We start from the raw sequence: 27766 nt of genomic DNA on the forward strand, positions 1-27766 counted from the left end.
GCTTGATGTGACTGGACAATACAAAGGTGACATCAACACCACAAATATGAACCCCACTTACCAGCGCTACATGGCAAGAGCCAGGCAAAGCTCCAGAATTGGCACATCTAATAGATGTGCCTTTTCTGGGCAGCTGCAGGCAGCTATATTTTAGGCTGGGGGCAATATGCATGGCCTTTTACCAGCATGAGAATACTAGCCCCCAGCTGTCTGCTTTAGCAAGACTGATTGTCATAAATGGAGGGGGGCTCCATGCCGATTTTTTAAATATTTATTTAAATAATTATAAAATACAGCGTGAGGACCCCTCTATTCTTGATAGGCAACCTTGCTGGAGCTGTAGTTCCATCAGCTGACACCAGTGACCAGAGGTAAACTTTATACCTGGGATCACAGCTGAGCACTCACGCTGTCTTCTGACATCATGGGAACCGCGGCTCTCTGACCGGCGAGGATGATTTCACCGCCAATCGGAAGCGCTAGGCTGGAGTTTTCCACGCTGTCAAACAGCTTGGGAAACACTGAATTTTGTGCTGTGTATGTTCAGCTATATTCGGCGATTAAACCGACGATTAAGTCGGCGAATATTGCAAATTCAGCAATCGTGAGCAGAACCAAATATTGAAAGATTTGCTCCTCTCTAGTTATAAGTAACTAAATTCAATATGCTGAAAAAGTTATGCAACCTCTTAGTTATTGAATTCAGGTTTGTCATTCGATTCCACTACCGTAGGCATGTAAAATCCAGCACCTAGCTATACAGTATGCATTTACAAAAATGTAATAATAAATGGGTCAGTCTAAAAAGCATGCTGAATTTCAGTATGCCACCATTGTAACAAGTCACCTCATGAAATGTATTCGCTCCTAAATATTTATCTTCTTTCAACTGTAAGGGTTAATCACAGTTTACTGTATTGTTGGAGATTTGTGATGTAAGATATTATCTGGCCAGGATGAGAGGCTGGAGTTGGAACGTGGGTTTTTTTGGTGATTGGTGGCAAGTTGGGAGGAGTCGAGAGTCCGGGTGAAACCTTGGAGGAACTCTGAATACAATGGTGTGACTGGATCTGTTTTTGGTGACTTTAGGATGTGTTGTTCAGCTTCGTATGAGCCGACTTCATGAGCACGACCAAGTACATAGCATCTAGGGCTAGGCCATGTGAAGCCTTATCACTAAAAACTTAGGGAAGCCCTGTGTTGGAGAGATCGGCATTCCCTAAGATCTTCAAGATTGCGTTTCTGATTATTCGATACTCAACCCATCAAGGACCCTTCTTCTTCAGTTTCAGGATGTACCAGAACTTTCTTACATCTGAATATATATGCTCATATATAAATAGTCTTACAGAGGACTAGTTAGTTAGGAGAAAAGGCCTCTCCTGTAAGAGACACTTCGAAAACTTCTCCGAGTAGGCTATTACTAAGGTACTGGCTCAATACTGTAGTTTTATTGATTTATGTACAGAAATGTTTAATCGCTCTGTATTTTGCTTGAATATAACTGTTAATTCTGTTTACGTGTACCTGCGTATAGTCTTAGTCAGTGTTATTGAGAATAACTGCTGTCATTGTATTTTTACATATACACTGTTTACCTTCAATCATTTCCTTCGTTTTATAAACTGGTTAATAAACTGGTTCCTTGGCACTTCGGAACCTGATGAGTTACAAATTGTCAATCTTTCCTCACATACTCTTACAGCAGCAGAAAAGTCCCTCCTTGTTGAAGGTCTTTCCTTTTCTCCAATGAATCAATTGGATAAGTTGGAGTTTACTAAAGACTTGTACCTTTTCTGCAGGCAACTAACATTTAAACTTCTATACTGCAAACCATCCCTAATAGACACTCTACCTGATGATGAGAGACAGACCTTCTGGGACCTACTTGATCTACTTAAGGAAAATGAGGGTGAACAAGGTAAGACAGGGAGATTTACTGTCGGATTGCCATATCTTTCTCTCTTTTTTCTGTGGTGCAAATATTTTTTGAGACTATGAGTAAAGACATTCAGAGGCTGAAGCTTGATAACAACACATTCAACAACGTATCTAGGGATGAGAGGGATGCCCTCTTCAAATTAAAGCATAATGAGATGTTTGTTACAAAGGAACCGACAAAGGTTGCAACATAGTCCTTTGATCTAAGGACATGTACAGTATGTGGCTGAGGCAAAACGACCACTGCTCATGAAATCTCATTACTAAGTCCTTCCCTCTGATCTGACTTCAGTGTTTAGACCTGTCCTCTGCTTTCGACACAGTTGACCACTGCCTCCTATTACAGATCCTCTCCTCCGCACATTCAGCATCTCCCACTCCCACACTACCTCCTCATCCCACCCTCTCTCTGTTGGAGTCCCCAAGGCTCTGTTTTAGGACCCCTACTCTGCTCAATCTATACACTTGGCCTTGGAGAACTCATAAAGTCCCATTCCAGTACCACCTTTATGCTGATGACACTCAGATCTACCTCTCTGGCCCAGACATCACCTCTCTGCTGTCCAGAATCCCAGAGTGTCTATCAGCCATATCCTCCTTTTTCTCCTCTCGCTTCCTCAAACTCAATGTGGACAAATCTGAACTCATCATCTTTCCTCCATCACAGATCCTCCTTGCCTGACCTATCTATCGCAATTAAGGACATCACGCTTTCCCCGTACTGGAAGTTCGCTGCCTCGGAGTAACCCTTGACTCTGCCCTGTCCTTCAAACTGCACTTCCAAGCTCTTTCCTCCTGTCACCTCTGGCTCAAAAATATCTCCAGAATCCGTCCTTTCCTCAACCATCAATCTACTAAAATGCTTGTGCATGCCTTCATCATCTCCCACCTCAACTACTGCAACATCCTTTTCTGTGGCCTCCTTGCTAATACCCTTGCACCTCTCCAGTCCATCCTTAACTCTGCTGGCCGACTAATTCATCTCTACCTACAAAGCCATCCATAACCTGTCTCCTCCATATATCTCTGAACTAATCTCCCGATATCTTCCCTCACGCAATCTCCGGGCCTCCCAAGAACTCCTTCTCTCCTCCACACTTATTCGCTCCTCACCCAACCGCCTGCAAGACTTCTCCCGAATATCCCCCATTCTCTGGAATTCTTTGCTGCAACACGTCCGACTACCAACCACATTCGGATTCGCGCCCCTGTGCGCTGGATGCTGATGCCAGCCCTGTTCATACTCAATGCCCTGTGTCCATATTTCACAACTGAAAGTGGTGTTATCAAAAAGTATAAGAAAAGTAGACATTTGCATTGTGCATATAAGTCACTAAAGCTCTGCTGACTCAATAACTGCCGTACTCCATCCCTCCTTTCTGCACTTGAATCTTCTTGGCATGAGTTTCCATGGCCAAGCAACCGCATGAAAGCCTTATACCAACAAACACTATTCCAAGTATTGGATGGAGTGGTGTAAAGCACATCGCTATTGGACTCTGGAACAGTGGAAACGTGTACCGTGAAATCATACTTCTCTATTTAGTAGTCTGATGGATGAGTCTGGGTTTAGCAAATGCCAGGAGAATGTTACCTGCCTGATTGCATTGTGCCAACTGTAAAGTTTCGTGGAAAAAACATTATGCTGTAGGGTGGTTTTCCCATGCATGGCTTATGTCTCAGTTCTTGTGAAGGGAAATCATACTGCTTCAGCATACCAAGACATTTTGAACAACTGAATGCTTCCAGATTTGGTTAATATGCTTTTTCGTTTTGATAAGACCCTTTTCTGTTGCACCATTACTATGATCCATTGAAAAAAGCAAGGCCCAGAAAGGCATAGATGGGTATGTTTGTTGTGGAAGTACTTGACTAGCCCATGCAGAGCATTGACCTCAATCTCAACCCAATCGAACAAAATGCGGATGAACTAGACACTGATATTTTGCTAACATTAGTGTCAGACCTCACAAATTATCTTATGGATAAATGGACAAAAATTACCACAGACTCATTTCAAAATCTTGTAGCAAGCCCAGAATAGTGGAAGCTATTTTAGGTGTAAAGTGAGGGATGAAGGAAGGAGTAATAAACTACAAACTACATGTTAATGTCTATGAATTTAGAATGGTAATTCATAAAACTTATTTTGGGTGTAAAGTCTTGGTGCCCCAAAACTCTCCATTTTGTATATGTTAACAAATGTAACTCCCAAATTAAATAAAGATAGATAAGTACTATGTATACATTTATTTAAGTGGAGCACACACAACATTGTATACCAATTTGATAATTTCACATCAATACTCTAGCAAATGAGTAACGAGTGTCTGCTCATTTGTCGTCTGATTAATGGACAAGTTTATATGGACCAATGGTCAGGAACAGATGCTCAACTAACAACTACTACTCATGGGCCTGTGTGCAAGTACCCTAATATTTGTAATATAATATATATGTAATATATACTTCACACGATTGTAACATCAATAAGAAAGCTACATGGTATTATGCAAACCACAGGATGGATACACATGTTAATGATACACAATTCCTAAAAAAATGGAAACAAAATTTCTAAAACATCTTGATTTATTCAGTATCAAGTATGAATGCCATTCGCAGAATTACATACACTCATACGCCTTGACTTGTTATCGATGAGGTTACTGATCATTGCCTGAGGAACATTATGCCATTTTGAACACTTGGGTATACAAATTGTAACAAGCTGGGTGGCGGAACCACTGTGTCGTGATCTGAGGAGAGCCTCAAAGCGTGATTAGGTGCCTCACCAAGTCCGATCTCCAATGGATGGCGGCTGGCGATACTGTGATCAGAGGAGGGAGGAGGGAGATGGCATCAGATGCTACATCTGGACTTACCTCGGGTAGATGGCAGCTGACCCCCAATGGACAGGAGGAAGGAACGGCAAGGAATGGTAGACAGTAAGTATTGGCTGGTATAGTGACTTGCATGACAGACACACAGGCAGGCACTGATGGGCATGACTGGTATCCAGGCATGCAGATGCAGGCAAGCACGGCTGATAGACAGACAGGCAGGAGATTGTGAACACGGCTGATGTACAGGACAGGTATACTGGGATATGAGCACTGGAACCTGAGAACTAGCAAGCTTGTTAGAAACAAACTACAACATTGCACAGGCACCTCCATGCAGGGTTAGGTGCCTTAAATAGGACTTGTTTCCCCAGTCATTGGCTGAGGACACTTTAGGGCAGCACATGCTTGGCCCCTTTAAGAAGGATAAACTAAAACAATAATCAAAAGACACTATATATATATATATATATATATATTGGGGCTGAGAGCATATTTAAGTCAAGCTCTCCCAAAGTGTAACCAAAATATAAATGCAACAGTGGAGTACTCCAAATATTATATCAAAACTGGAAACTGAGCGAAGTAGCAACAAACCACCAAAAGATCAGTATACATATAATATATATTATGAAAAATCACATTGAAATCAGACTGAACGTGATATTTATAAACATAATAGACACAAATGGAGGAGACATGAAGGTAGGCAAGGGATGGGTCCTTTTAGAAGGATGTAGCACATATGCGCCCTAGACACAGTAATCAGGGATCAGTGCTCAGTGTGCGTACCCCGGACATTAGCAGCAGGAAAAGAGGGAGGAAGTGTGGGACTGCGGGGGTGAGTGAGTCGATGTTTCTGCTGGGGAAGAGAGGCAGAGTGCAAACACACAGGCGCTACAGTACCCCCTCCTTTATGCCTCCTCTTTTTCAAGTCCGCAAGGAATCTCTCCAGGAGGAGGGGGACATGGATGTTCTCCCTAGGCTCCCAAGACCTCTTCTCAAGACCAAACCCCTTGTAATCCACAAGAAAAAAGGTCTTTGTGCTTATATTCCGTGCTGACTGGAGCAGGAGTGATACCAGTATCTTTGAAAAAACGAATGAGGACGACAGGCTTGAAGAGAGACACATGAAAAGAATTGGGGATTTATAAAGAAGCCAGAAGTCTGAGCATGTAGATTGCTGAATTTATCTGTTTTAGAACCTCAAACGGTCCGATGAAGCGAGGACCCAGTTTATAAGATGGAACCTTGAGTCAGACATACTTAGAGGACAGCCAGACCTTGTCATCATGACGAAACAGCGGCAGATCCAGATGTCTCTTGGAGATGGTGTGAGGGGTGTGACTAGGTGCCACGTCTGACCTCCGATGTACAGCTACTGGCGGTACTACTGTCTGAGTAGGGACTTGGAAGATGGGACCAGATGCTACACCAGGACTGACCTCGGGTAGATGGCAGCTGTCCACAAAGGACAAGAGGCCGGAACATCCAGGAATGGTAGACTTAGAAAGTACTGGCTGGCACGGCTGGTATAGTGATTGGAATGACAGACACACAGGCAGGCACAGGCATGATTGGTACGGGATAAGACTAATACTAGTGAAGGCAGGTGGGCATGGCTGATATACAGACAGGCAGGTGGGCACGACTGACAGACAAGCAAGCAGGCGGGCACGGCTGATAGGCAGGCATGGCTGATTGACAGGCCGGCGAATGGGCACAGCTGACATGCAGAACAGGTACACTGGGATATGAGCACTGGGATCTTAGTACTAGCAAGCGTGTTAGAAACAAACTACAGCATTGGACAGGCACCTTCATGCAAGTGGAGGTGCCTTAAATAGAACTTGTCTCCCAGCCATTGGCTGGGGAAACTTTACAACTGTGCACGGTCTCTTTTAGAAGGAAGGAGAAAGCGTACATACCCTAAACATGGTGCCTAGTAATCTGTGAGCTGTTCACGTACCCTGAATATCAGCAGCAGGATAGGAGGGAGGAAGTGCGATACCGCGGTGCTGAGTGAGTCAGTGTCTCTGCTTAGGAAGGGAGACAGAGTGCAGAGATGCCAGCACTACACAAATCATCAAGAGCCACTGCTGCAAGTCGCATTGATGACCACTGATGTCCCATATGTGCTCAGTGAGAGACAAGTTGGGAGACATTGCAAGCCATGGTTACATTTTTAAGCCATATGCAGGTTGCTTACATTAACAGACGCAACATGAGGCCTGGCATTGTCGAGTTGAAAAATAACTCCTGGAATACTTTGGAAAATGGCTATACCAATGGTTCCACAGCCAAATTACTTTAACACAGATGTCAGGAGCTGGATGCAAGGCAGAATACTCTAGCACAGACTGAAGGCTGGGGTGGAGTTTTAAAGCATGAGACCAAAGACGCCATCTTGGAAAAGGGCAGTAATGCACAAAAAGGTAATAAAAAATATTCAGCGTCCTGACATTACACCCTCCTTAGAAGCGGCCTCAGGACGATCCTGGACCTGGTTTCTCAGGGAATCTCTGATGAAAACGAGAAATCTTCTGTTGGGCATTGATGTTTTCCACAGGTTCCCAAGAGTCTTCCTCAGGGGATATCCCTGCCATCTTATCAGATATTGGAGCCGATTCCTGCGAATCCTGGAATCAACAATTTCCTCCACCACAAATTGTTCTTGCCCATCAATCACCACAGGCTGCGGAGGTGGCACAACACGTCCCTGGAAGGTATTAGGAGATACAGGCTTTAGTAAAGATACATGAAAAACTGGGTGTACCTTCATAGTCCTAGGCAGCTTCAGCCGGCAGGCCACAGAGCTCACAATACCGTTGATTTTGAAAGGGCCAATGAATTTCTGTCCAAGTTTTAGTGAAGGAACGTTTAACTTCAGATTCTTAGTTGCTAACCACACGGAATCTCCTACCTTGAACATGGGTGCAGGTTTACGGAATCTATCAGCCAATCTCTTATAACGTTCTTGAGCTGTGGTCAGGGATTCCTTCAGAACCTCCAGATTTTGCCTTATCGCAGTTAGCCTTTCCTCCACTGCCGGAACTGGAGAATTAATTGGAGACCTAGGTAAGATACACGGATGATAACCCAGATTGGCAAAGAAAGGTGTAAATTTAGTGGAGGCGCTCTGAGAATTGTTATATGAAAATTCGGCTAACGGCAGCAACTCCAACCAATCATCCTGGAGATGGCTGACAATGCATCTTAGATATTGTTCCAGCGTCTGGTTGGTACGCTCAGTCTGACCATTTGTCTGGGGATGGTAAGTGGAAGAGAGACAGACATTAATATTGAGTGCAGAGCAAAACCCCATCCAGAATCTTGAAGTGAACTGCACTCCACGGTCAGAGATGATCTCATCCGGAACCCCATGCAACCGAAAGACATTCTGCATAACCAAGTTCACTGTATCTTTAGCTGAGGGGAGGCCGGTGCACGGAACAAAATGAGCAGCTTTAGTCAGGCGATCAACTACCACCATGATTGTATTCATGCCCCCGATGTAGGCAGCTCTACAATAAAGTCCATTGATATAGACCCCCAAGGGTGGGACGGAACAGGTAATGGTTGTAGAAGACCCATAGGTGCCACATGAGGAGTCTTGTAACGAGCACATACCTCGCAAGAGAGAACATAGTCCTTGGTATCCTTCAGACAAGTTGGCCACCAGAAGAATCGGCTCAGGAACTTTTGTGTCTTCTGTACCCCCCTGTGACCAGCCAACTTGGAGTCATGTACCAACTTGAGGATCTGCAGACGGACGACCTCAGGGACGTAGATACGTCGATCTCTGAACCACATGCCACCCTTAAAGACAAGATTAATATCCACAGGTGGGTTGGCCAGAAATACATCACCATAATAGGCCTCCATGCACTCCTTCCACAAATCATGATCGTGGATAACGTGAAATTGGCATCAGATAGAATGGTCTTGGACGGGGCTCCAGGTATGGAATCCGCAGCATGGATTCGGGATAAAGCATCAGCCTTCCCATTACGAGAACCTGGACGGTACGAGATAACAAAGTTAAATTGATTTAAAAATAAGTTCCAACGAGCCTGACGAGGAGAAAGACATCTAGCGGATCTAAGGAACTCTAAATTGCGATGGTCAGTTAGCACTATGATCTGTTGTGCAGCTCCTTGCAGATGATGCCTCCATTCTTTGAAAGCCGCAATAATAGCCAGCAATTCCTTGTCTCCCACGTCGTAATTCTTCTCTGCTGAGGTTAGTCTCCGGGAAAAGAAAGCACCAGGATGTAGCAGACCCTTCTCTCCAGTTCTTTGGGAGAGAATAGCCCCCAAAGCATTATCAGAAGCATCCACCTCCACAATGAAAGAAAGTGTTGGATCTGGGTGTATCAACAGCGGTGCTGATGTGAAACAGATCTTAAGCCGATCAAAAGCTTCTTGAGCCTGTGATGACCACTTAAAGGGCTTTTCCTTCTTTGTCAAGGAAGTAATGGGACAGACAATATCAGAAAAATTTCGAATGAAGCGTCTGTAGAAATTTGCAAAACCAATAAAATGTTGGACCTCCTTAACGTTCTTGGGTACCGGCCAGTCAAGGATAGACTGAATCTTACCAGATTCCATGTTCAGCCCCTGGGGAGAGATGATATAACCTAAGAACTTTATCTCAGAAGGATGGAACTCGCATTTCTCCGGCTTAATATACAAATGGTTCTCTTTCAGACATCTTAAAACAGTTTTGACATGTTCTTCATGTTCATGTAGAGAGTCAGAAAAGATTAGTGTATCGTCCAAATAAATCACTACAAACTGGTCCAACAAATCTCTGAAAATGTCATTAGCAAGGTGTTGAAACCTTGCAGGGGCGTTACAAAGCCCGAAGGGCATCACAAGAGATTCAAAGTGTCCATACCGGCATCTGAATGTTGTCTTCCACTCATCCCCTGGACGAATACGCACCAAATTATAAGCCCCACGAAGATCCAGTTTAGAGAACACCTTAGCATGGCGGACTCTTTCCAGTAATTCGTGAATCAGAGGCAAAGGGTAACGGTTTCGTACGGTTACCTTATTGAGTTCCCGATAGTCAACACAGGGTCTCAGGGTCCCATCCTTCTTCTTTACAAAAAAGATAGGTGCCCCTGCTGGTGAGGAAGAAGGACGTATGAAGACTTTGGCCAGATTTTCATCAATATACTCCTTTAAGGCTTGAAGCTCAGGTGCCGCCAAAGGGTATACGTTACCAAAAGGAATAGCTGCCCCAGGAAGCAGCTCAATGGGACAGTCATAATGCCTGTGTGGAGGAAGCTGATCTGCATTCTTCTTGTCACAGATGTCAGAGAACTCTTTATATGCTGGAGGTAAAGAAAATACCTGTACATGTGGTTCTGTAGCCGTGGACTCAGGGACAGCTTCTGTTAACGCTGAGTTGCTCCTTGTTGGAAAGATAATCTCCTTGGTCTCCCAGTTGATAATTGGGTTCTGAGAACACAACCAAGGAATGCCTAAAATCACAGGAAAACGAGGAGAAGAAATTAGCAAGAAAGATAGTTGCTCCTGATGATTAGGCTCCAACAAAATTTCAAGGGGTACGGTCTCCTGATCCACAGGCCCAGAGATTTAAGGTAAAAAAACACACCAAGCGCACAACTAATGAATGGTATATAATAAGTATCAGCCGGGGTGCAACAAAGTGGCCTATATGTAAACCAAGAGAGAAGAAAAAAGGAAGCCACAACAAACATGCACTCCACGGACACATGAAACGTAATAAATCATATATAGGAACAGAAGGTTTATTGGAAAAGCACACAAAAGTTAAAACATAATTAAAAGCAACACAAGTACAACACTTAGTTCCCGCATAAATATCGACATGTAATGTAATAATATACAGTCATAAGCCTACAAACACATATAAAGAAAACCTATACCCTGGCTCATGGGACAAGAATATGAACACATCATGACCTGGAACCACGTTTAACTGTACTGGGAGACCCAACTAGTGGGAATGTGTATATAACCAGCGAAGAAAATACCTGGTTAAAATGGTGTGAACCATAAGAGACCACTCGTCCCAAGCACAGGGGAAAGGAAAGATGCTCCAACAGAAAAATGCCAGGCAGCGCTGAGAGTAAATAGATTAATGGGTTAAAAAACCCATAATTGAGCCAAGGCCAAGGTATCTTTCCTTTCCCCTGTGCTGGGGACGAGTGATCTCTTATGGTTCACACCATTTTAACCAGGTATTTTCTTCGCTGGTTATATACACATTCCCACTAGTTGGGTCTCCCAGTACTGTTAAACGTGGTTCCAGGTCATGATGTGTTCATATTCTTGTCCCATGAGCCAGGGTATAGGTTTTCTTTATATGTGTTTGTAGGCTTATGACTGTATATTATTACATTACATGTCGATATTTATGCGGGAACTAAGTGTTTTTCCAATAAACTTTCTGTTCCTATATATGATTTATCACGTTTCATATGTCCGTGGAGTGCAGAGATTAAAGGTGACCCATCCACTGTTTCCATGGTAATTGAAGAGGCTCTTTGCTGAATTTCAATACCATGTTCCTTGTCAAATGCGATATCCATGAAATTGCCACCTGCACCAGAGTCAATCATAGCTGCACTGGAAATCCACTGTCCTGAACACAGGATCTTAATAGGGAGAGAACAGTGAGAGTTCTTTTCCTTAAGCTCCTTGGGGGGTAAAGTCATAGAAAGTGAATGGAATACAGCGTTTAAAGGCAGGCCACATTCAGAGATGTCAGATTCATCATCACAGTTGTCATACTCCCCTACTGCTGCTAGCACCTCATTAGGCCGTCTAGGACACTTAGGACAATTGATCAAGAAGTGGTCAGCCTGGCCGCAGTAGAAGCATAGACTTTCACGAAGGTGATGCTCCTGGCGCTCATTGATCTCGCGCCTCTGAATGGAATCAATTTGCATGGGCACCTCCTCCACCTCCCGAGATGTTTTACCTGCAGGCTCTTTGGAAGGAAGGGAAAAGTTAGAAATACGGTTATATGCAGCAAACTTCTTCTGCCTACGCTCAGTAAGGCAAATGTCAATGTGCACACAATGCTGTATAAATGTCTCTAGCTCTTGTGGTGACTCAGAGCGAGCTAGTTCATCTTTTACAATACTAGACAGACTCCTTTTAAAAATAGGCAATTGTGCATAACTGTAACAAATTGGTATCTACTGCTAATCTCCTGAATTCAGTAGCATACTCAATAACAGAACATTTTGCCTGGTGTAAAGACAATAAAGCAGATTCAGTGGTTGCACAGCGACTAGGATCATCAAACATCAATGCCATAGCGGCCAAGAAATCATCCAAGTTATTTAACCGTGGGTCACGAGACTCAATCATCGGATTCGCCCAGGCGAGCGCTCGTGCGGTCAGCAGCATTATTACACACAATACTTTGGATCTATCATTAGGAAAATGGTCAGCATGCACATCAAAATATAGCATACATTGATTCACAAAGCCACGAAATTTGTCGCGATCACCATTAAATCTGAGTGGGGGCAACTTAGGTGGGCTAGCTGGTGGCGGTTGCCCAGAGGGAAAAGTCGCTTGTTCAGCCATTTGCGTGCTTATGTCCTGAAAAGCCCGTCCATACTGGGACTTTATGCCAGCAAGTTTGTTTTCCTGGGCTGCCATGCGGGTGCTTAAGTCCTGCAAAGTCTGTCCAAACACTTGTTGATTGTGTTCAAAGCTTCCAAACTTCTTTTGCAGACCTTCCACATCTTTCTGCAGTGATCTAATTATGGAAAACACCTGCTCTAGTCTGCTTTCTGCAGTCATTGTTCCAGCAGTCTCCTTTTTTTTTTAGGCTAGAGTATCCTGTAATCATTATAGGGGATAACTCAGGAGACTCTTTGCGTGGAACAAGACAACTACAGGACACAGTTTTGTAAGTGGTAAAGTCTATATTATCACACGGTGATTCAAACAGGTGCAGAGAGAAACTCAAGTCCACAACACTTGCTGCAAATATCAAATGCAGCTCAGCAGTCTATAGGAAACTTCAGAGGAAAATGCAATCACGCAGAAAGTCTATGAAGCACAATTATTCTTGAGGATACTTGACACGAATAAGTCCCTGCTTAGTCCAAAACACAGATAAATATGCTTATAAGGCAGTTCAAATAATATCTTAGCTCAACCAGGGAGGTCTGGGTAATAGTCTCAGGTTCTTGCAGAGCAGCAACAGCTTACATGTCGAGCAAATGCAGATAGAAGTAAACACGAGCAGCAGATGAAGGATTACTGGAACTGGTGTATGCAGCAGGAACTCAGAGCAGAGTAGCAGGATAACCCCACAGGTTCACAGGAGCAGGTATATAGCCAGGGAGTCACCAGAGGTCAGGAGCTGGATGCAAGGCAGAATACTCTAGCACAGACTGAAGGCTGGGGTGGAGTTTTATAGCAGGAAGACACAGTGCACATGAGACCAAAGACGCCATCTTGGAAAAGGGCAGTAATGCACAAAAGGTAATAAAAAATGTTCAGAGTCCTGACACCCAACACCATAAACCCAGGAGAAGGATTGGTTTGATGTTCGCTTTTGAAGACCTTGTCTCCTTATGCAAATCTTGAAATGCAAAAGCTTGACTGGAACAATGGAGTTTGGAATACAGGTTTATGCTCTTTAGCAATGAGTCATTCTTTTGTTTTGGATGAAATGAAGATTGGTCTGGAGACCATGTAGGCAATGCTATGAAGAGGCCTTCGTGAGGTAACATCACACCGATCTTACTGCCAGTATTTTGGTGTGGGGTGGCATAACGTATAGTAGCTGGGCCCCTCTTGTCTTCATTCCTAGTACAATGAGAGCTCAGCTTTATATTAATTTGGTTTTAGAACCAGTGATACGGTAATTTTTAAGTAGTGTTCTTGGAGTCTTTCTTCAATGCCAGACCACATGTTGCTTGTGCTATCGTGAGCAGCTGGGGCAAAGCGATTGTGGTCACAGAGAGTGTGATTCCAATCAAGCCCATGTGGGAGGCGGGTTCGCTGATACCAGCAGCTATTTCAACTGGATGTGCATGCAACGACACATATTCCGTTAAAATGTATTGTGGCACAATGACCCGCCGGCTAGCAGCTGACGTCGGCATGCAAGTCATTGGTGGCGCATGAAAGTGACATCATGCACTGTTTGTCGCTTGCACGCTGAAGTCAGCTGATGGCTTCTGCAGTGGCCATAGAAGAGGATGCTGTATGCCATGGGAGCAGGGGAAGGTGAGTAAAATTGTTTTTTTTTTTTTTTATATTTGTTCATTTGTTGGAGTAGAGCCACAGTACAGAGACATTATTTCTGGAGGAAGCCCAGGATGGGGCACATTATTCCAAGATGGGGGGACAAAAATTAATAGATGGGCCCAGGATGAGGGATACTATACCAGGATGGAGTACATATATTAGAGGAAGGGGACAAAATTGGGGGACATTATACCAGGAGACAGAGACATTATACCAGGAAGTGGCCTAGGATGGGAGACATATTATAGGAAAGGGACACAGGATGGGGCAGATTATTACAAGAAGGGGCCAGAATCAGGGACATTATTACAGGATTGGGGACATTGTTTCATGAGGGGGAGAACACGGAGGTTTTAACAGGATCTGCAATACTACAAGTGCCCATACAACTGACAAACATGCGGGTTGGGGGCCCAGGCCCATTGGACTCTAGTTACGCCATTGGTGAGCAGCCTGCGTAGACTAAACAAGCTACCATGGCATGCAGAGTCTCGGAACTTGTCTCCCATCGACCACAGCTGGGATGACATTGGTCAGCAATGGGAAAGCCAGCTGCAGATCTTGATAATTTGCATACCGAAGTGCATTGAAAATGGCGGAACAGTCTCGTACAATCATTAATAACCTCATTGATAGTATGCCAAGCTGTGTAAGTATATTTCTGCTTGTGGCACTCGTACTTGATATTGATTAAATGTGTTGAGATTTCCATAATTTCACAACTTCTTCTTCTTGGTGTTGCAATTTGAATGTTGAGGAGTGTATATCACATGTTTTATCACTGATGATAGACTTTAAACAATATATTGTACTTATCTAACACTACAGCAAATCAATGTCAAAGAATCCTATAAAATTGTAACTATACCAAGCTCTCCCTGACTCAACATCTTTGTCATGTGATAAGAAGCTAAAAACAGTTTACATTTTAGGGGTTTCTCTGTGGATAATGGAAATGCAACATGTGCTATAGATATGACCTCTGATCTAGACTACATCACTGTTGTAATTGTCTTATTTTTGTAGTGCTTTAAATATACTGTTGTGTGTGAAATATCTTGATTACAGTTTTTACGTTTTATTTTGTAATAAGTAGAATTATATATATTTTTTAGAACGTTTTTATGGTATTCATTCAAAGTGAACATACAATATATACTGTAGCTGCAGAACACTAAAATGTGGTTTTAGCTTGTACCCCACATGCCAGAATTGTCTTCTGCATACTCTGCTAAATAGAACTTTTTTCCTTTTCTAGAAATGTGAGGAATTTATGATTTATGATTTTCAGCCTAAAGCAACATTTTTTCAATGGATCCTGGAAAAGTCTCTGTACTGAATTTTAGAATATGACACTGTTTTATGGTTTTCTACAATTACTAATTTGCAGCTGCTGGCGCAAATACAAGGACTGGAAATCACTGCGAGAAAAGCAATTAACAGCTAAATATTATATTTCACTATGTAACTCCATATGTGTCTTGTTTTTTTACTCTTTTTTAATATGAATGAAATAAGAAACGTGCTGGAAATGTGTCTTCTGTAAGTATGGACTCACTGAAGGAAAGTGTCAACTGTACAACATAATCAGCATCACACTGCCTATATGGGGCACATTCTGAATGTGAAGGTGGGTCAGCTAAGGGTTAACCCTGAGAAATAAGAAGGACCACACTCAGTTGAGGTTAGTTGACCTGTCCCAAGCTGTTAAAAGTCTTATATTAATTGAGGAACAGTATTTTTACTTACAGCAACATCTTACTTAGAATGTCTGTCAGTCTCTGCACAGGAGCAACTCATACACTCTCTGGGGCCGATTCATCAAGACTAGCATAGTGTACTCTTCTGCCAAGAGTACAAGAGGCGCTGATTTCATTAGGAGGCATACAGTGGCAGGTAAAAGTTTGGACACCCCTGGTCAAAGTTACCGTTATTGAGAACATTTAAGCTAATTGAAGATGAAATTATCTCTAAAGGCCTAAAGTTAAGGATGACACATTTACTTTGTATTGTAGGCCCTCCCAAAATATATTGTCATTTTTTACATTTTAAAAATTACAAAAAGGAAAATGGGCTACTGCAAAAGTTTTGGCCCCCTTGGAGATTTGTGTGCTCTGACAACTTTGACTAAGGTTTCAAACCTTAATTAGCCTGTTACAGTTATGGCTTGTTCACTATCATCGTTAGGAAAGGCCAGGTAGTGCAAATATCCCAGCTTTATAAAAACCCAGCCTCCTCTAACCTTGTGCCAAAAAACTGCAGCCATGGGTTCTTCTGAGCAGCTGCCTAGCACTCTGAGAATGAAAATGGTGGAGGCCCAGGAAAAGTCTATAAGAAGATAGCAAAGCATTTTCAAGTTTCCCTTTCCTCAGTTTGAAATGTAATTAAGAAATGACAGTTAACAGGAATAGTGGAGGTCAATATAAGGCCTGGAAAACCTAGCAAAATTTCAGTGAGAGCTGCTCATACGATTGCTAGATAGGCAAATCAGAACCTCCACTTGACTGCCAAGGCCTTTCAGAAAGATTTAGCAGACTCTGAAGTTGTGGTACATTGTTCTACTGTTCAGAGACATCTGCACAAATATGGCCTTCATGGAAGAGTCATCAGAAGAAAACCTCTCCTGCTTTTTCACCATAAAATTCAGAGTCAGAAGCATGCAAAAGATCATCTAAAGAAGCCTGATGCATTTTGGAAACAAGTCATGTGGACCAATGAGCTTTGGATAGAAATCTTTGGCCACAATGACCAAAAATATGTGTGGAGAAAAAAGTGCACAGAATTTCAAGAAAAGAACATCTTGCCAACCATAAAGCATGGGGGTGGATCAATCATTCTTTGGGGTTGTGCTGCAGCCAATGGCACGGGGAACATTTCATGGGTAGAGGGAAGAATGTTTTCAATGAAATTTCATCAAATTTTTGATGCAAATATAACACCATCTGTAAAAAAGCTAAAGTTGATAAAAGGTTGACTTTAACAAATGGATAATGATCCTAAACACACATCAAAATCCACAATAGACTACCTTAAAAGGCGGAAGATGAGGTTTTACAATGGCCCTCACAGTCCCCTGATCTGAACATCATTAAACATCTCTGGCTAGATCTTAAAACAGCAGTGAATACAAGACAACCCAGGAATCTCACAGAACTGGAAGAATTTTCCAAGGAAGAAAGGATGAAAAGCTGTGATACCTTCAAAAGGGGTGCTACTAGGTGCTAGCCATGCAGGGTGCCCAAACTTTTGCATCTACCCATTTTCCTTTTTGTAATTTTTAAAATATAAATAATTACAATATTTTTTTTGCCTAAAATACAAAGGAAATGTGTCATCCTGAACTTCAGCCCTTTAAGAGATCATTTCATCTTCTAGTTCAACAGATTCAACAGATTCACCAACACAAGCACAGCGTCATCAGGAATGGGGGATGGAGCTGGGAAAGGATCGTCAGCATTGACATTGGGGGATAAACTGCCTGCTTTCACCATCTCCCAAAGTGACGTGAGAAAACAGTTTAGTAGACTTGTTATTGGCAAAGCAGCTGGGCCCGATGGCCTCAGTCCACGTGTCCTCAGAGCGTGTGCAAACTAACTGTGTACTGTCTTCCAGGACCTGTTTACCTGGAGCCTTCAATCACAGGGTGTACCAGAACTGTGGAAGACCACCTGCCTGGTGCTAGTTCCTAAGACCACTTTTCCAACTTCCCTACAAGACCATCGCCCAGTGGCCTTAACATCACATGCTATGAAGTCCTTGGAGAGAATAATACTCGCCTACTTGTGTCCGATGGTGAGGGCTTTTACTGACCCCCTACAGTTTGCGTACCAGCAGAGAATGGGGGTGGATGATGCTGTAGTATCTCTGCTACATACAGTACATTCATTCTTGGACAATGATCGATCTGTAGTTTGCGCCATGTTTTTTGTCTTCTCAAGTGCTTTCAATACCTTACAGCCGCCCTTACTACGTTGACTGATATGGCGGTAGAACTGGATAAATGACTACCTGACGGACAGGCCACAGTTTGTAAGGATGGGGGAGGTGGTATCCTGCAGTGTACGGAGCAGTGTTGGAGCCCCTCAGGGTACAGTGCTGTCGCCCTTAGTCTTCACATTGTATACAGCTGACTTTCAGTATAAATCAGATTTTTGTCACCTCCAAAAATTCTCAGATGACTCAGTGATTGTAGGGGGCATTGTGGGGGACCGGGGGGAGGAGGAATATAGAAAGGTGGTTTCTGACTTTGTGGATTGGTGCTGGACTAACTGTCTAGAACTAAACGTAAAGAAAACCAAGCAGTTGGTGGTAAGTTATAGAAAGAAAAAAGAGGATTACTTACCGATCAATATTGCTGGCCAGGAGGTTGAGAGTATTGAGAGCTACAAATATTTGGGGGTTCACCTTGACAGTAAACTCGATTGGAGGTGTCATGCAGAAAAGGTTTACAAGAAGGGAATGAGCAGACTGTACTTTCTTTAGAAGCTCAGGTCATTCAATGTGTGCAGTAAAATGCTGGAAATGTTCTACCAGTCCGTTGTGGCAAGCACCATTTTTTTTGCTCTCATATGCTGGGGCAGTAGTGTGCGAGTATCTGATGCTAATAAGCTCAACAAACTTATCAAGATGGCAAGCGTGGCTGTTGGCCTCCATCTGGACTCTTTTGAGGAGGTATTGGAGGATAGAATTCAGAAGAAGTGTAGGGCTATAATGATCAATAATACACACCCACTATACGACCTGTTCTTGAAGCAGAAGAGCACATTCAGCAGCCGCCTAATCCTACTAAGGTGTAAGAAGGAGAAATTCAGGAAATCGTTTGTACCTACTGCTATGGGGATGTATAATAATTTCCTAAGGGTGGTAGACAACAATGACTGATTGCTGGTGTACTAATGTCAATTAACAGTGACTTATATACCTGACCTACCCACATTTATTTGTTATGTAATGTTGGTATACTTATGCAAGATTTGTGTCCTAATATTTTATGTACTGATGTGTGCATTGCTGCTGTAATACCATAATTTCCCCCGGGATCAATAAAGTGTATCGTATCGTATCGTATCGTAGTTACTTAACTGTTCACAATAACAGTAATTTTGACCAGGAGTGCCAAAACTTTTACATGCTCCTGTACACTACTTAATTAATTCAGTGCTTCTTCTGGGTGGCATGCGCCTCCGTGCGTCTAGCCAGAAATGCTATTCTAGTCATTGACTGGGGTAGCATTTCAGTCATGCAAAATGTTGGCAGTTTTGATGAATTGGACACTCAGCAGATTTGATTCAATCTGTCGTGAAAACGTCAAAGTCATATATTTTTTCCACATTGCTCAAAAATTTTGCAACTGGTCAAAACTTTTACATCACTTTTGTAGAGTAAAACCACTGATGAATCAGTCCCAATGTGTGTGTGTTTTTTTAACATTATTCACCCCTTTTAGAATCGGCCTCTTTTTACATTTACAATAGCTATAACATTTTTATTTTTGCATCAACGTAGCCATTAGGCCGGGGTCACACATGCGTGTTTTACGGACGTAAGAGCGCAGAAACTACGTCCGTAAAACTCGCATTACATACGGCACAATTATTCTCAATGGGGCTGCTCCTATTAGCCGTATATTACGGTTCAGTATTATACGGCTTTCTACGGCCGTACAAAATCGCAGCATGCTGCGTTTGTCAGCGTATTGCGCAAAAAAATCGCCAATGAAAGTCTATGGGGGCGAGAAAAATACGGATTCCACACGGACCAGCAGTGTGACTTGCGAGAAATACGCAGCGGTGTTAGTGAAAAGTCGGTCATTCAATTGCCGGCTTTTCATTTCTCCTGCACAAACCCGACAGGATATGAGACATGGTTTTCATACAGTAAACCATCTCATATCCCCTTTTTTTTTGCATATTCCACACTACTAATGTTAGTAGTGTGTATGTGCAAAATTTCAGCGCTGTAGCTGCTAAAATAAAGGGTTAAATGGTGGAAAAAATTGGCGTGGGCTCCCGCGCAATTTTCTCCGCCAGAATGGTAAAGCCAGTGACTGAGGGCAGATATTAATAGCCAGGAGAGGGTCCATGGTTATTGGCCCCCCCGTGGCTACAAACATCTGCCCCCAGCCACCCCAGAAAAGGCACATCTGGAAGATGCGCCTATTCTGGCACTTGGCCACTCTCTTCCCACTCCCTGTAGCGGTGGGATATGGGGTAATGAAGGGTTAATGCCACCTTGCTATTGTAAGGTGACATTAAGCCAGATTAATAATGGAGAAGCGTCAATTATGACACCTATCCATTATTAATCCAATTGTTTGAAAGGGTTAAAAAAACACACACACATGATTTAAAAGTATTTTAATGAAATAAACACAGTGGTTGTTGTAATAATTTATTGCTCTCTCAATCCACTTCCAGGCCCTCGCTTGGCAAAATAATAAACGCACAAGATACATACCTTCTGGTGAACCGTCTCGTCCCACGAGGTAATCCATCTGAAGGGGTTAACTAATATTACAGGCAGGAGCCCTGCTAATGCAGCGGTGTGCTCCTGCTTGTAATTCCCCGGCGAATTAATGAAATGTAGGTCATTGACCTACATTTCCTTCAGTCGCGGTGATGCGCCCCCTGGTGGATGTCCTCATATGACCTGGAGCGTGGGAAAAAGTTCCCAGGCTGCAGTTCATGAGAACATCCACCAGAGGGCGCCTCACCGCGACTCAATGTAAGTACAGATCCAGCTTTCCTTTCAGCACCCGGGGGATTACAGGCACGAGCGAGTGGTTTATCGCAGCTCGTGCCTGTAATATTAGTTAACCCCTTCAGATGGATTACTTCGTGGGACGTGACGTTTCAGCAGAAGGTATGTATCTTGTGCGTTTAATATTTTGCCAAGCGAGGGCCTGGAAATGGATTGAGAGAACAATAAATTATTAAAACAACCGCTGTGTTTATTTCATTAAAATACTTTTAAATCGTGTGTGTGTGTGTTTTTTTAACCCTTTCAAACAATTGGATTAATAATGGATAGGTGTCATAATTGACGCCTCTCCATTATTAATCTGGCTTAATGTCACCTTACAATAGCAGGGTGGCATTAACCCTTCATTACCCCATATCCCACTGCTACACGGGAATGGGAAGAGAGTGGCCAAGTGCCAGAATAGGCGCATCTTCCAGATGTGCCTTTTCTGGGGTGGCTGGGGGCAGATGTTTTTAGCCACGGGGGGGCCAATAACCATGGTCCCTCTCCTGGCTATTAATATCTGCCCTCAGTCACTGGCTTTACCACTCTGGAGGAGAAAATTGCGCGGGAGCCCACGCCAATTTTTTCCACCATTTAACCCTTTATTTTAGCAGCTACAGCGCTGAAATTTTGCACATACACACTACTAACATTAGTAGTGTGGAATATGCAAAAAAAAAGGGGATATGAGATGGTTTACTGTATGTAAACCATGTCTCATATCCTGTCGGGTTTGTGCAGGAGAAATGAAAAGCCGGCAATTGAATTACCGACTTTTCACAGATATCGCGCTGAATGAAATATAAATACAGACTATATATATATGTGTCTCAATGACATATATATATATATATATATATATATATATATATATATATATATATATATATATATATATATATATATATATATACTGTATATATGTTTTCCCGAACATTTGAGCACATAAATCCATTAGATGTCGGTTTTGCAAGCCTGCGCGAAAATCTCGCAGTACGGATGCCATACGGATTACATACGGAGGATGCCATGCGCAAAATACGCTGACACACCCTGACTACGGATCAATATTTTGGGAACATTTCTCCGTATTACGGCCGTAGTATGGACGTATAATACGTGGCGTATTGTCTTACGCCAAGTGTGACGCCGGCCTAAGGGGTTCTTGCATTTTTCTGGATGAGTTGTAGTTTGAAATAATACCAGTAAATTATGATATAATCTTGTAAAAAATGGAAACATTTTCTAAGTAGGATGAAATCCAAGATTTGTAACAGCATTAATTGTGTGGAAAAAAATGACTTGATACTATGATTATTCAGATTAATATGCTTAATATGATTACACCAATACCATAATTGTATATATATTTTTTTGTTTTAGTGGTTAAAGAGGACTTTTCACCAGGTTTAACATGGTTAACTCACCAGAGCAATCATAGGCAGCATTCTGCAGGAAAAAAAAGAAAATGTGTCTTGAAAAGGTCAGAACAGACTTTCTCTGTGTGATATGGTAAGACTGATGTATTAAACCAAGTCACTGAGATCTCACTGCCAGTACCTACAGTGATTACAAGCACAAAAGGAGGACAGATGCATTATAATGACTTTACTTGCACTGCTCTCCTCCATTCTCAGGCTTCAAAGAATAATCACCTAAAATTTTGAATAGAATCAGAGGAGTGTACGTGACACTCTGCAGCTCTCTTCCCACAGCACTGTCAGAGCTGACAGTGCTGTGAAATGAGAGCTGCTGCGTGTCACATACACTGGATCTGTTCAATGTGTTTCCCAATTTCTGTTCACAGTTCATTAGGACACGTTTGGGAAGTAACCTTTTGGGAGGTATAGGATCGCTTGTGTTTTCATAAAGTCATGATGCCCATTTCTCAGCATCATGCTATGAAAAGTTAGGACCTACTACATTTAATTGGACTTGATATCAACACCTTGATTGCAGTTTTAAGAGGTATTCTGTCTATGATAACAATGCAGCATTACTAGCACCTTATTATAGGAACTGACACTTTATTGTTTTGTGAACATTTAACCTATACATCTGTGAGTGTTGGGAAAGTCCATGATGTAGTATACCTAATATTTGTGCTCTATGTGTTGTCATTTTATTTTGGATATCTAAGCTATTTATTTTATTATTTGACAAAATTGTGTTTGGTCTAGTGTCTTTGCCTCCTGTGAGGGGTTGTAGTGCCTAGGATCATCTAGGGATAATCAGGGTAAGACGACAGTGAGTGGGGTTGCCACAACTTGTGTGCTTGATTTATGGTGCCAACCTCCATGGCTAGGAAGGGTATTTAACGAGGGAAAATTACTAGGTAAAGGACTGAGTTTCCCTCCCCTCCCCAACTTTCCAAAAACCCTGATTTGACATATTGTCTAGGATATTTGTTTATTTAATACTGCAACTTTCTTATACAGTATACCTTGTGTTTGATCGAGAACGTACATGGAAGTTCCTTTTTAATAAGATATTAATAAAGTATATTATTGGTAACGGATGAGGTTTTTCTTTTTCTAGATACATACAATGCCTATTTAGTGCATGCCCTCCTCCTCTTCCATATCAATTATTGCACTATCCTCCTTTGTGGTTTCCCAACTTACACTATCACATCCCTCCAATCTATCCTTAACTATCCTGCCCCATTAATCCACTTTTAATCTCACTATTCTTTTGCCTCTCCCCTCTGGCATTCAAGGACGTCCATAATCTGTCTCCTCCATAATCTGTCTCCTCCATAGATCTCCAAACAAATTTCCTAATCCATCTTCACACATAATCTCCAGACCTCACAGGATCACCTTCTTTCCTCCATGCTCTTTCATGCGTTCCTCACCCAATAATCTCAAAGATTTTTCCTGAAGATCCCCCATCCTCTGGAATTCAATGCCTCAACACGTCCACTTGTCTCTCACAATTGGAACCTTCAGACACAACCTGAATATTCATCTCTTCAGAAAATCCTTGCCTACCCCACTTCCATTTTACTGCCACTGGAGCTGCTTTACCTCCCACCTTGACCAACTGTCTCCTCCCTATTACCAGATAAACCCATGAGGGCAGCGTCCCCTCTCCTCTATCTACCAGTCTGTCAGTTTGTTCACTATATTTTTATATGTTTTATGAATGCTATATGTATGTAACTCTTTTCACATGTACAGTGCCAGGGTGCTTTAAAAATAAATAATTATACAATTTAAAAAAGGGATTGTCCATCTTGTATGTTTTGTAAGATGGACATTCACTTGTCCATCTACTTTTCAACTAGAAATGCTCTTTGTCTATAAGACCAAAGTTCAAACAAAATAAAAAATCACCCCATAGATGACCAGTACAAATTATAACTAAAATGGGCATTCATTACCCCTTTCACATCCAGTGGAGCATGATACTGAAATCAAAACTGTCAGCAGGATTTTGCTAAGTAAACTACAGACACTGTCAGGTTGGCAGTGTTAAACTGATTAAAATGATACCTGGGGTTAAGAAATCTGTCTTGTGGTTCTTGTATAATCCGTGTTAGAAGTTTTCAGTTAATGATATGCCTGTGCTCCGGAGTGTGACTGCAGGCAGAGTCTTATCTTCCTGCTTTAAGCACGGCTACATATTGTTATACTATGCAAAAAGAAGTATACTGATATAAACCAGCTTGACACAAAGAAGCTCTTTTAGCACACCTGCTGCATGGGGCCCTGCGAATGTTACATATCATGCTACATCAAATATAGTTAAAAAGCAAGATGTGGACATAGACTAAGATGTATTAAAATAAGTGGCTCTCTACTTGCTTAATGCATTCACCCCAGCAGCTGTGCGATCCATATTTACCAGGTGCAACGCATCATAATGAACTACAAAATGTCAGAACAACGTCTGTTGTGTTTCCTAATGACACAGTGAACTGTTTTCCCTCTACAATCCCACTTTAGTATTAAAATAGCCAAAAGGGATAAGTCTTCCTTCCAGAAATGAGGCGTTTCCTTTCACCGATGGAGTTCCTGTCATTACTTTCATGCTTTGAAAGGCGCTTTGTTCCTGGATAAACATGAATATGGGACATTCTGTAACCCGGGGACCATCTGTTCCAAAAGCAGCAGTGCGGGTTTCGGAATCCTCCTAGGTTGATTTACTGGTAATGTGAAACAATGTAAAAAAAAACTGGAATCTGCTTGCAGGATCCAACCATAAAATGAAGACAATTTACAAATATCCAGCAGAAGTTGCCCTTGGGATGTACAGGAAAGTTGTACAATGCCAAAATCAGTCGCTTACTGGGAAGTGGTAAACCTCATTGTAAAAGAAGCTTCAACTGTAATATTACAGTTTTATAGTTTTACATTACAGCCTAATTACATAACTGGCAAGAAGCACACGCTCCTGATTTTGTTTTGCGGTCAGTTTGTGTGACACACATGAGCACAGGAACACCACGAGGGTGAGTCCAAAATGTGGGCACTCTGGCTGTAGATTTTATTTTAATCAGCTTTCTTTTTACACAATCTCACTGATTTTCAATATCCATCAGTCACCATGATTTTGTATTTCCTTGGTAAAAAATCTATCAGCAGACATGAATCTTTTTCCTCATAGGGCTTCTTTCAAGGGATCATAAAGGTGATTGTCCAATGAGGCAAGATCGTGACTACAGAGCAGCGGCATGTACATTGTCACATAGCAACATTCTTCCCTAGGATAGCGGTCCTCTGCATGTTACCCAAATTTCCCCATACTGTGCACATCCTCAGACCACAAAAACAAATCACTTCTTTAATGCAAATCACAAGTTGGGTAGCCATTGTTTCTATCACAAATGAACTGATGTAACATTCACCCCTGCATATCAGTGACTGGGGAGACGGCAACCTCGTATAAGACAGTCTGCCCAATAAAAGTTTTAATGTCACCAAAGCGCGGAAAATTTTGGACCCTTGTATAAAATGATGAAATCCAGTGACGGACTCCGTTTGTTTAAACAAATCCTGCATTTTCCACTCTGGAGTCGCTCTCTCTCTCTCTCCTCCCCGGAATCCAAAATAGCCGGTAGATCCAGCAAAAGAACGGATCCGTCGCATCAGTTTTCCACAATTTCCGACGGACCCGTTTTTTTCAAAATTCGCTGGATTCTGCCTGACGACAAAAAACTAAGTGTGAAAGCAGCCTTATTGAGAAAACTTTCATACTGCACTCAGTGCACATGTTTTATCCTTTTTGGTGTCCACTTGATTATTTTACAGGTTATCGTCAACTGCAATTAAAGAGAACCTCTCATCCTGTAGAAAATGGTCTGTTTTTACTGTTATTTGATTCCTTCAGCTTTAGCATTTCACTTTTTCCTTTTTTTAAATCCAGCATACGGTTGCAGAAGTATGGGCCATATTATTTGTATGCTCAGTATGTCAATCTTTATCAAGGGGCTATTACTCACAGGGTAAATATGCAGAGCAGCTTACCAGCCCGTATCTCTGGAATCATTTGGTAGATTTTAAAAAAGAAGTGAGGAACATTCAGTGGGATCGGCAGGAATAAAATTAGAGCCACTAAAAAAAAATCGGGCCACTTTTGACCTGGTGACTGGTTCTCCTGAAGATGCTGTAGGTAGGCATTATCCATGCGATACAATCCATGAATTAATAGTGGTTCATATTTAGTGTAAGCATTTTGGATTTTCTTCTATTCACCTCTTCAATGTTGGTGGAAAAACCTTCTCTCCTCCAGACACAGAGAATGCCCCCTTGTGACCGTCACCTTCCTTGGTATAAACAGATCCTCAGAGAGATATTTGTATTGTCTCCTTCTATACTTATACATGGCTATTACATCTCCTCTCAGTCATCTTTTTTCTAGACTAAATAATCCTAATTTTGCTAATGTCTCAGGGTATTGTAGTTCCCTCATCCCTTTATTAATTTTGTTGCTCTCCTTTGTACTTGCTCTAGTTCCATTATATCCTTCCTGAGCACCGGTGCCCAAAGCTGTACACAGTACCCCATGTGTGGTCTAACCAGGGATTTGTACAGAGGCAGTATAATGCTCTCATCATGTGTATCCAGACCTCTTTTAATGCACCCCATGATCCTTTTTGCCTTGGCAGCTGCTGTCTGGCACTGGCTGCTCCAGGTAAGTTTCTCATTAACTAGGATCCCCAAGTCCTTCTCCATGTCAGATTTACCTAGTGCTTTCCCGTTCAGTGTGTAATGGTGATATTGATTCCATTTTCCCATGTGTATAACCTTACAGTTATCATTGTTAAACTGCATCTGCCACCTCTTGGCCCAAGTTTCCAACTTATCCAGATCCATCTGTAGCAGAATACTATCTGCTAACTGACATTATTAATTCCTTGGATATCTTTTTGTATCCCTTTCTTGTTTTATACAGTTCAACTACTTTTTCCCATAGATCCATTGACAATTCTCTTTTACTTTCTTCATGACTCACAATCCAGAAACGTCAGTGGCTGAATAAAAGATGCCAGAGTCTTTCTGGATCCCAGAAACTCACTCAGCTTTTATGCACACACACTGATAACAAGCAAACAGGTCACAGGTGAGGATGTTACCTTTAGTAGCCATTCAAACCCATTTGTGTCAACCTTTGTGCATGTTATCAGGCCAAAATCACCAGGATAAACTTTTGATGAGGGTCATTTGGATGTTTTGGGTTGTCATTATGATTTAAAAAGAGGAAACACAGTAGTTTGACAATAAATGACTTTACCCAACCATTAACCATGAGTGGAGAAAAAGTTTTGGTGTCATCGGTCAAGACCTGTGGAAGCGCGGCAGCGCGAAACGGCCAGCGTCTTGTGGAATCACGTTTGTTCCCTGATTCATCCTGCCTTTTGACTACATGTCATAATAAAGAAGTGGATTTTAGAGGATGGTGAGTGCTCGCATTTTTTAATAGACTGTTGTACTTCAAGTTTGGATTTTTTCATGGAGA

Source organism: Ranitomeya variabilis, chromosome 5 (genome assembly GCF_051348905.1).
Source record: "Ranitomeya variabilis isolate aRanVar5 chromosome 5, aRanVar5.hap1, whole genome shotgun sequence".
Lineage (NCBI taxonomy): Eukaryota > Metazoa > Chordata > Amphibia > Anura > Dendrobatidae > Ranitomeya > Ranitomeya variabilis.